The 7,865-nt window shown below is 37.2% G+C and overlaps 1 long non-coding RNA gene across 1 annotated transcript; it reads right to left on the bottom strand.

Moving 5' to 3' along the window:
* Nucleotides 1-3,289: 3,289 nt before the first annotated feature.
* Nucleotides 3,290-6,582, bottom strand: LOC132067141 (uncharacterized). Its single transcript, XR_009417056.1, has 2 exons — nucleotides 6,502-6,582; nucleotides 3,290-3,587 (listed from the first exon to the last, which is right to left on the bottom strand). It is a non-coding gene; the product is annotated as an uncharacterized LOC132067141 (long non-coding RNA).
* Nucleotides 6,583-7,865: the final 1,283 nt, after the last annotated feature.

Raw genomic sequence — 7,865 nt, forward strand, 5'->3', positions numbered from 1 at the left:
TCGTAAGACCTTTTTGCACCAAGGCCTTTCTAATCGTTTTGAAACATGATTGTGCCAATTGTCAAGTCAAACCATTGTCCCCATAAATCATAGTTTCATTAATAATAGTATCTCCCTGAAAGGGGTTACAAAATATTCTCAAGACGACAAGGGATATAAATGAGAAAATAAGTAAAATTAGCAAAAGTGGCCTCCAGTGGCAGATAATGATGCTTTGTCAGTCCGAGCCTTTTTGGCCATTTGAAGGGTGGTTTGAATTCGGGGATGAGTCGATGTCAGCAACAAATTTACCAAGAAACCCCTGTCTGTGAAAATCAGTGGAGTAGTCTCATCTATTGCTCTCTTCATTTGATCATCGAGATCCTCTAAGCACTCATGTGTGAATTCCAACTCATGAGTCAAGCTCGCTATGATGGCTTGATCATGTTCTATCTTCTCTAAGTACTTAGCATCCCTATCATCCGCTCGCCTTTGGGTCAGACGCATCATGATCTCAGCTTGGGAAAACTTGTCTCGAACACAACGATATAGGTTGGGTCCAGGGGTGAGGGTGCCTTGTAAATCTACCCTCAACCAATCCTTGTAATCCTCATCACACCCAGGTTGAAACCTATCTTGAGCTAAAGTCTCAAAACCCCAAGTCAATCGACTGTTCCACTCTTGGATGATATCTCTTACATCTCGGATATTATCCTCCTCATAATCGATCACATATTGACCTATGTTCCCTACTTGGGGTATCACTTGTCTTCTTCCAAATTGTCTCAAGACCCTAGCAGGTGCATAAGGACGGATCCCTCAAATTCCCATGAGCGGTAAGAATGGGAACTTTCTGCCTCTAACCAAAATCCGCTCAGATATGAAGTCAGGGACCATCCACTATATGTTTTCCTTCCTAACTCTCAAAAAGATGAAGGCCCACTCTTGTTTGGTTTGGTTCCCAAAATTTGGACAATGGTCTTTGAGGTTGTTTTTTCTATTTTGGTTGCTTATGTATTGAGAACCCTCAGATTTGTTCAAGTGTTTGATAATCCACCATTGTAGAAACAGGTTACACCCTTGGAAGTACCTATGTTGGTTTTGGCATTGTCCTAAGGCTCTGTACATGTTGAAACAAGGATGATGGGGACCAAGTCAAAGTATCTGGTTTCTCCATTTGTGGTTATGCCATGAAAGATAACAATGGTGATAGAACTGACCCGGGTATCTATGGCAAGGTGTCTGTCTTTGGGAAAAAACATGAGTCCCAACAAACATAGGTCAAAGGCTAAGGGACGGGTGGCTTTCCAATCTGCCAAAGTTCAGAATTCGAGGGAGTGGTCCATGAATCCCCTTTTGGTTCCAAAGCGGTTATATAGATCCCTAAAGGCTATGGTTGGACCGAAGATCCAATTGGCATTGGCTAGGGGCAACAGTTTCATGATTTCATCTAGGGTGAGTTTGTTTGGGACTAGAAGGTTGTGGTTGGGCTTCGTCCTCCTCCTTAGACAAGCCCCATTACTGTCTATGGAGTTTCGGATCTTTTCTAAAGTCGGTGTCATCTCTATTTGACCAAACCTAAACACCATCCACTACAGTCCCAATATCTGGTGAGTCCCTCAATCAACTCTTTACAACCCTTCATAATCATTAGTGAGGGTAAATGTCCAAGGCAGTTGGTAAAAGTTTTTTATTGCTCGGTATCTAACCATTCCCACCATATTTTCAGCATGTGGGGTGCCTTGAGGACCATGTCAAACTTTAGGTTGGAAGGTATCTACAAAACAAAATACGGTTAATCCCCCCCCCCCCCCCCAAAAGGACAATGGTTTAACAAAAAAGACGCAATCACATTTCCAATTAGCATATAGTTGGATGCGGTTTCTTTGAGTCATAGACCGTCATGACACAAGGTGGTCATCTAACGGACCTAAATACGTCTCAAATATTCAAGCCGTCTACGTAAGTATGTGCTAAGTAGTCGGGATTTAGCTTCACTGTATCCTAGGAAAAGTAGAGTGGGCTTTTCAAACGACTTGAGACTTGAGCGAACTAGTCGAGGTGAACCGTTGTGGACTACTGGATGATCGCGAACCAATTATATCTTCAACGCGTTCCAAAGAAATTATTTTGGATTTTTAGTGAATGATCGACCACGAACCCGCGCAGTCGCCATTGAAACCATGCAATTTTTTGCCAGTTTGGTGGAGTTTTTTTATATGCATGCCATGACAATTATATATACAAAAAATTAAAAAATTAAGCAAATAATTACAACAAATCACACAGTATTGAAACCCTTATGGTTGGAACCTATTTTTAATCCCCAGCAGAGTAGCCATCTGTCACGGTTCACTTTACGCGAGGCATAAAGGCTACTTCATAGTTGTGGACTCTTTTGGATTTATTATTTTTTAGAGTCACCACTTAATTTAAAAAGAAAATTAGGAAAACCAAGTTAAAAGGATTTAGTAAAAAAAGAGATAAATCCTTTTTAAGCCAGAATTTGGGTTCAAGTGATTCCTCGAGGAAGGTGTAAGGCACCCCGATATTAGGAATTCGTAGAATGCGGTTGACCTTCGAGTTTCAAAAGTGTGATTTGCATTATTTGCTTAAAAACAGTTTAAAATCTTGTATATAAAGATGACATACCATTTAAAATGGTTTTGGTAAAATTCTTCATTTCTCAATGAAAAAGAGTTGAGTTCCCACGTATAAGGTTCAAATGGTCATTTCATTTTTCGGACCAAAACACACCCAAGATTTACCTAGAGTAGAATTCAACTTGATTTGGTCCTAAATGAATGTACTATTTGTTATCCTTATGAGTTTTGAAATATTTCAAAGTGTATATTTTTGCAAAATATGCCACAAGATTATACAAGTGCCCTTTTAAAGTTAATAAAAACCTTTCCATTTTAATGTCAACCACATTCGTTTTAATCCCTTTCCCAAACTTGCATCCAAATGAGGTTCCTCCTGTTTTGTTCAAGTTAGATGGGCTTGGCCCAAAACCAGATTTTTCTCTTTTGAAAATCATTCGAAACCTTTTTTATTTGAAGTACTAAATCTCCTTCTAACTCAATCTTCTGTTTCCCTTTAAAAATTCCCAAGTTGAAAAGGTTTTGTTCCTTTGGCAAATAGTCCATTTGTTCCGTTTTCTTCTTTTAAAAAAATCCCAAGTTAATGTAATTGAACTTTTAAATTAGTACCACTGTTTTATCCGTTTTGTAAAAGAAAAGTAAAAATTGCCTCTTCCTTGTCATATTTCGAAAGAAATACTATCTCTTTATCTTTTGTCGAGTCCAAGTTTTTGAGAAAAGATTCGGGTTCCTACTCGTTCTAACAATATCACGCATCGCGTTTCCTAATTTCATCTAAGTTCTTAGCCATGGGTTTCAATACTTTACAAGTGTTTTCACAACAACAAGCACACAAAAGTAAAAAACAAAAAACATAATGGACTAGTGGGCCAACCAAGCCCACTAATTAAACCATTTTCACCCATGGTTGGGCCTTCAATCTCTGTGTTTGACTCGATCTACATGCAATGTTGGGCCTTAAGCCCAACGAAAGCGGCTGAATATGCATCTCTTGGTCCGATTGGCCTGTGTCACATGAGTTCATACAAAGTAATGGGGAAAAGGAGAATTGAGATTAGAGGGCATCTACACTTATACAAATTATTTAACAAGAGATTCCATAGAAGTATATCACTGAAGTGCAATTGTATATTCGAACACAGATATGCCTATCAGTCTAAAACAAGCACATGAACGACCAGTAGGCCCAAGTAGAAAAGAGAAGGCATGACATATAGGCCCAGAACCAATTCTAGCACGCAAGAGCAAGAGAAAGAAAGAAAAAGAAAAAGAATGGGCTTAACCCATTTATACAAATGCAAGGCAATCCATATTCTGATAATACACATCAAGTATACGTGATATACATCCTCTGTATATTGGGTATACACAGGGTTCATACATTGTATACCTTGATTTATACTTCATACCGACTAGCAGAACAGGAGGGAAGTCTCAAGCAAAGGGTTCAATTATTCATCTCAGATCAGCATTAACAATCCAAGGATACACACATATACAAAGGATATACTTGGCATATTCAGAACCTATATACTTCTTAAAACCTCCACGAATTTCACCAAGGAAAGAATCAATCTAAAATAACAAACTCATTTTTTCTCTTATGGACTCCAAACACACACCTATTATCCCTTAATCCCCACTCATCACAATCATAGCCAGACTACATCGATATACAGTATAAAATAAAGGAAAACAGCTTATGTACATTCAAACATGTGAAAATACCAACTAGAGGATTGAATAAATAACTAACATGAAGAACCAAAAAATCAATATTAATGCCAGTTAACACATTCAAAACTTCTTGGCATATACTTGCAGAGGGTCAAACAGAATGATGCAAGTATGGGAATCAAGTTTGTCATGCACCTAGGGCCAATTACACAGTTATCTGAAGGGCAGAAGTTCATACACAGATAATCCAATGGTATGGCAAGCATTTTCTTAACCAAGACTATCTCAGTTAACATTCAGCAATTTTACAAGTGATGGAGGGGAAGTAGAAAAAGGATTATGTCCACTTATCAATTGTTAATCATGCACCTTAAGTTAGAGTATAACTCATTTAAATCTAACAAATCATTTCCAGGTATTCAAATAAGTATTGCTCTTTGTTTCAACTTAAACATACATTAAGCATATTAACGATCAGGAAACTCATTTGTTTGATCACAGACCTCGTCATTTACACTCGGACAAGTCATAACAGGATTCTAGTTGCTTTAACATGTTTCATGCAAGTGCACAACTAAATAGGGACAAGTTCATGGCCTAGGCTGTTCTTAAAGGGGAAGGTCACTTCTAATCCTTTATACTCATAGGACAGTGAGTAAAAGGACAATGTACAATGCCCAACACAAAGAGAAGAGGTCAAAATGCACAGAAACACCTGCTGATTTACATACAACTCAGAATCCCCATTTAGCATGTAACGTCATGTGATTTTCATCCTTTCTTCCTACTGAGACTTTAAAGTGTCCCACAGATTGGTGATTGAATGGAGAGGAACCCCAACTGTTTAGAGTATGCAGTACTAGGCTGAGTGGGTACTCAAAGTCTTTCCTCATCCCCTCTTAACCCTAGGATATCACTTTATACCTTCTCACAACCCAGTGAATACCTTCTAGGTCTCCTTTATACTTAGGGTGATCACAAATAGTTGATTTTTACCTCTAATGACTTACATTGATTCAACTTATCATGACAAGGATAAACACCTTATTTCTTAATTCCCTAACTGTCTTAAACATCAATTTCTATTTAACCTGAACTGTACAGTACCAACACAAATCATTTTAGCCATATTTATTAGCATAAGTAGTTTATGTATACATATTGAAACCAAAACAAACGTCACAGTCACTTGGACAAACAACACAATCACATAGGAATACAAGAGATGGCCACTTGAAATTATGAACATGCTCTTTTGAATTAGTTACCTAGTTGTAAACTTAACAGATTTTCCCAACCAATAAACAGTTTCAATAGCATGCTCCTGTGTGTTGCTCATTAGCATAAGATGAACACTAATCATTTAACCATATGTTAACAGCATAACCATATCATTTCATAAAATATACTTATAAGCCAATGATTTTTCACCACTTAGAACAGCTGAAACAAACTCACTCAAACAGAAAATTTAATACTTGATTAAAACTTGCTTATGATGATTAGCTTTGTATTTGAACACATGAATTCACATTTAATGTAACTAACACAATATATGAATGCACATGAACTAAAATGAGCTAAGCAAGGCTTATACAAGAAACTACACACAACAAACTATCATTTGAGTGAACTAAAGCTAACTGGCCAACTTATAAACTTGCTGACAACAGGAGTATTACAACTAGAATAGGTTTGGACTAACTAAACTCATGTTTGATCAAGAAATACAGTATAACTTAATCAGATTTAGCATAGCACATGCCTTCTACAGTTTAAATGGAATCTCATGGACACAGGTTGACTCTTAACATGTCAGACTAACCACCGAACTTAAAATCAATATTCAAACACATTTCTACCATGCCAAGCTGACCTACTAACCTATTAATCCACACCCATCACAAGTTAACCAACTAAGGCATGTTGACACAGGTTCAACAATCAAGATAAGCTAACTCATGCTAATACCTCAAAGGTAAATTAACTAACTAATGTTGACACAGATCCATAAGACAAAACTCATTCACGGGCTAATACACTAAAGCTAATCTAATTAACAAACTTACATGCTAATCAAACATAAAGCTAATCTAAACTAAACAAGAAACAGGCATTTACTAACATTAACTACTACTATACTAATCTAGCAGTTAACTAACATATAAAACATAAAAACACATAAGCACTTAGCAAAACAATAAAAATTACTAAAAATAAAAATAAAAGAAGGAACCTTTACTTTTTTCAAGTGCAGCCTTGGTCGAGGTTTGGAATGGAAGATCCTTTTTGCTCCTCAAAGCTCCCAAGTCAGCCACGAAATGAAAAAACGAACAAAATTAAACTAGTACTCAAAACTCAAAAAATGCAAATGTCCAATTCTAGTCAGTCACTTGCTTAATTTCAAGTATCAATTTTATTTTATTTTTGTGAAAATACGTGAACTTGTGTATGCGTTGTGTTAGGAATGGGGTTTGTTATATAGAACCCCAAAAACCCTAAACTTGGGTTCTCAATCGATGTGCGACAAAAGAAATTGGAGGGATTCATTTTGAATCCCTGTGAATCGTTATGCACCAATCAAAAATCGAGAACAAGAGGACAAAAACCATCAAGGTTTCGTCCTTGCTTGTGCAGAAAAGCAAAAGGACAGAGATAAGGGTTTTACCTTCATCTACGGTTGAATAACGGTAGCGTGGAGGAGAGAGGGTAAGATAAATTAATGCTCTTGCCTGAATAGCCTAGCATTGACTGAAATAAGGCGGTCTCACCCGAAAATATCTCGTTTCCAGTAATGTTCAAACGAAGAGAGAGATTATCTCTTTCTGAAGACTAGGGTTTGTGACCCTCTTCAACAAAAGAAACAAATGAGAAGGGTGTTTGGTGTGTTTGGTTGAAATAAAAGGGGCAATTCTTTTGGGGTGTTTTTAAATTTTCGCCGAAAACAAATATTTGAAATGTTTAAATTTTCAAGATTGACCCTCTTCAACAAAAGAAACAAATGAGAAGGGTGTTTTCTCGAGCACGTAGTGAAATGTTTAAATTTTTTAAAAAAATTCGCAGCGTTTAAATTTTAAAAAAAAAAAATTCGCAAAGCATTTATAATCGCTATCATGTAACAAAGATACACTTGTTAAGGAATTACACATTTTATGCCGACGGCAGATACTTCATGCCTTATAAGCGGAGACTTGGCATAAGTATCGAGCGGGTCCGCATAACTTTGATAATTCCTTCACAAAGTTATCGTGGGGAATACTTTTAATGGGAAAAACTTTTATCTGGGACCCGCGCGCACTCAGAAGGAATTATCAAAGTTATGCCGACCCGAGATACTTATGCCAAGTCCGCCCATAAGGCATAAGTAGTGCCGGTCCCGCATAACTTTGATAATTCCTTCACAAAGTTACGCTTGGGTAGGGGCATACTTTTAATGGGGCAAACTTTTATCGGACCGACATAACTTTGTGAAGGAATTATCAAAGTTATCGTCGGACCCAAGATACTTACGCCAAGTCCGCCCTTACAAGGCATAAGTATCTTGGTCCGCATAACTTTGGTAATTCCTTAACAATAGTATGCCGGTCCAAGATAGCGAAATTTCAA

Source organism: Lycium ferocissimum, chromosome 8, assembly GCF_029784015.1.
Source record: "Lycium ferocissimum isolate CSIRO_LF1 chromosome 8, AGI_CSIRO_Lferr_CH_V1, whole genome shotgun sequence".
Lineage (NCBI taxonomy): Eukaryota > Viridiplantae > Streptophyta > Magnoliopsida > Solanales > Solanaceae > Lycium > Lycium ferocissimum.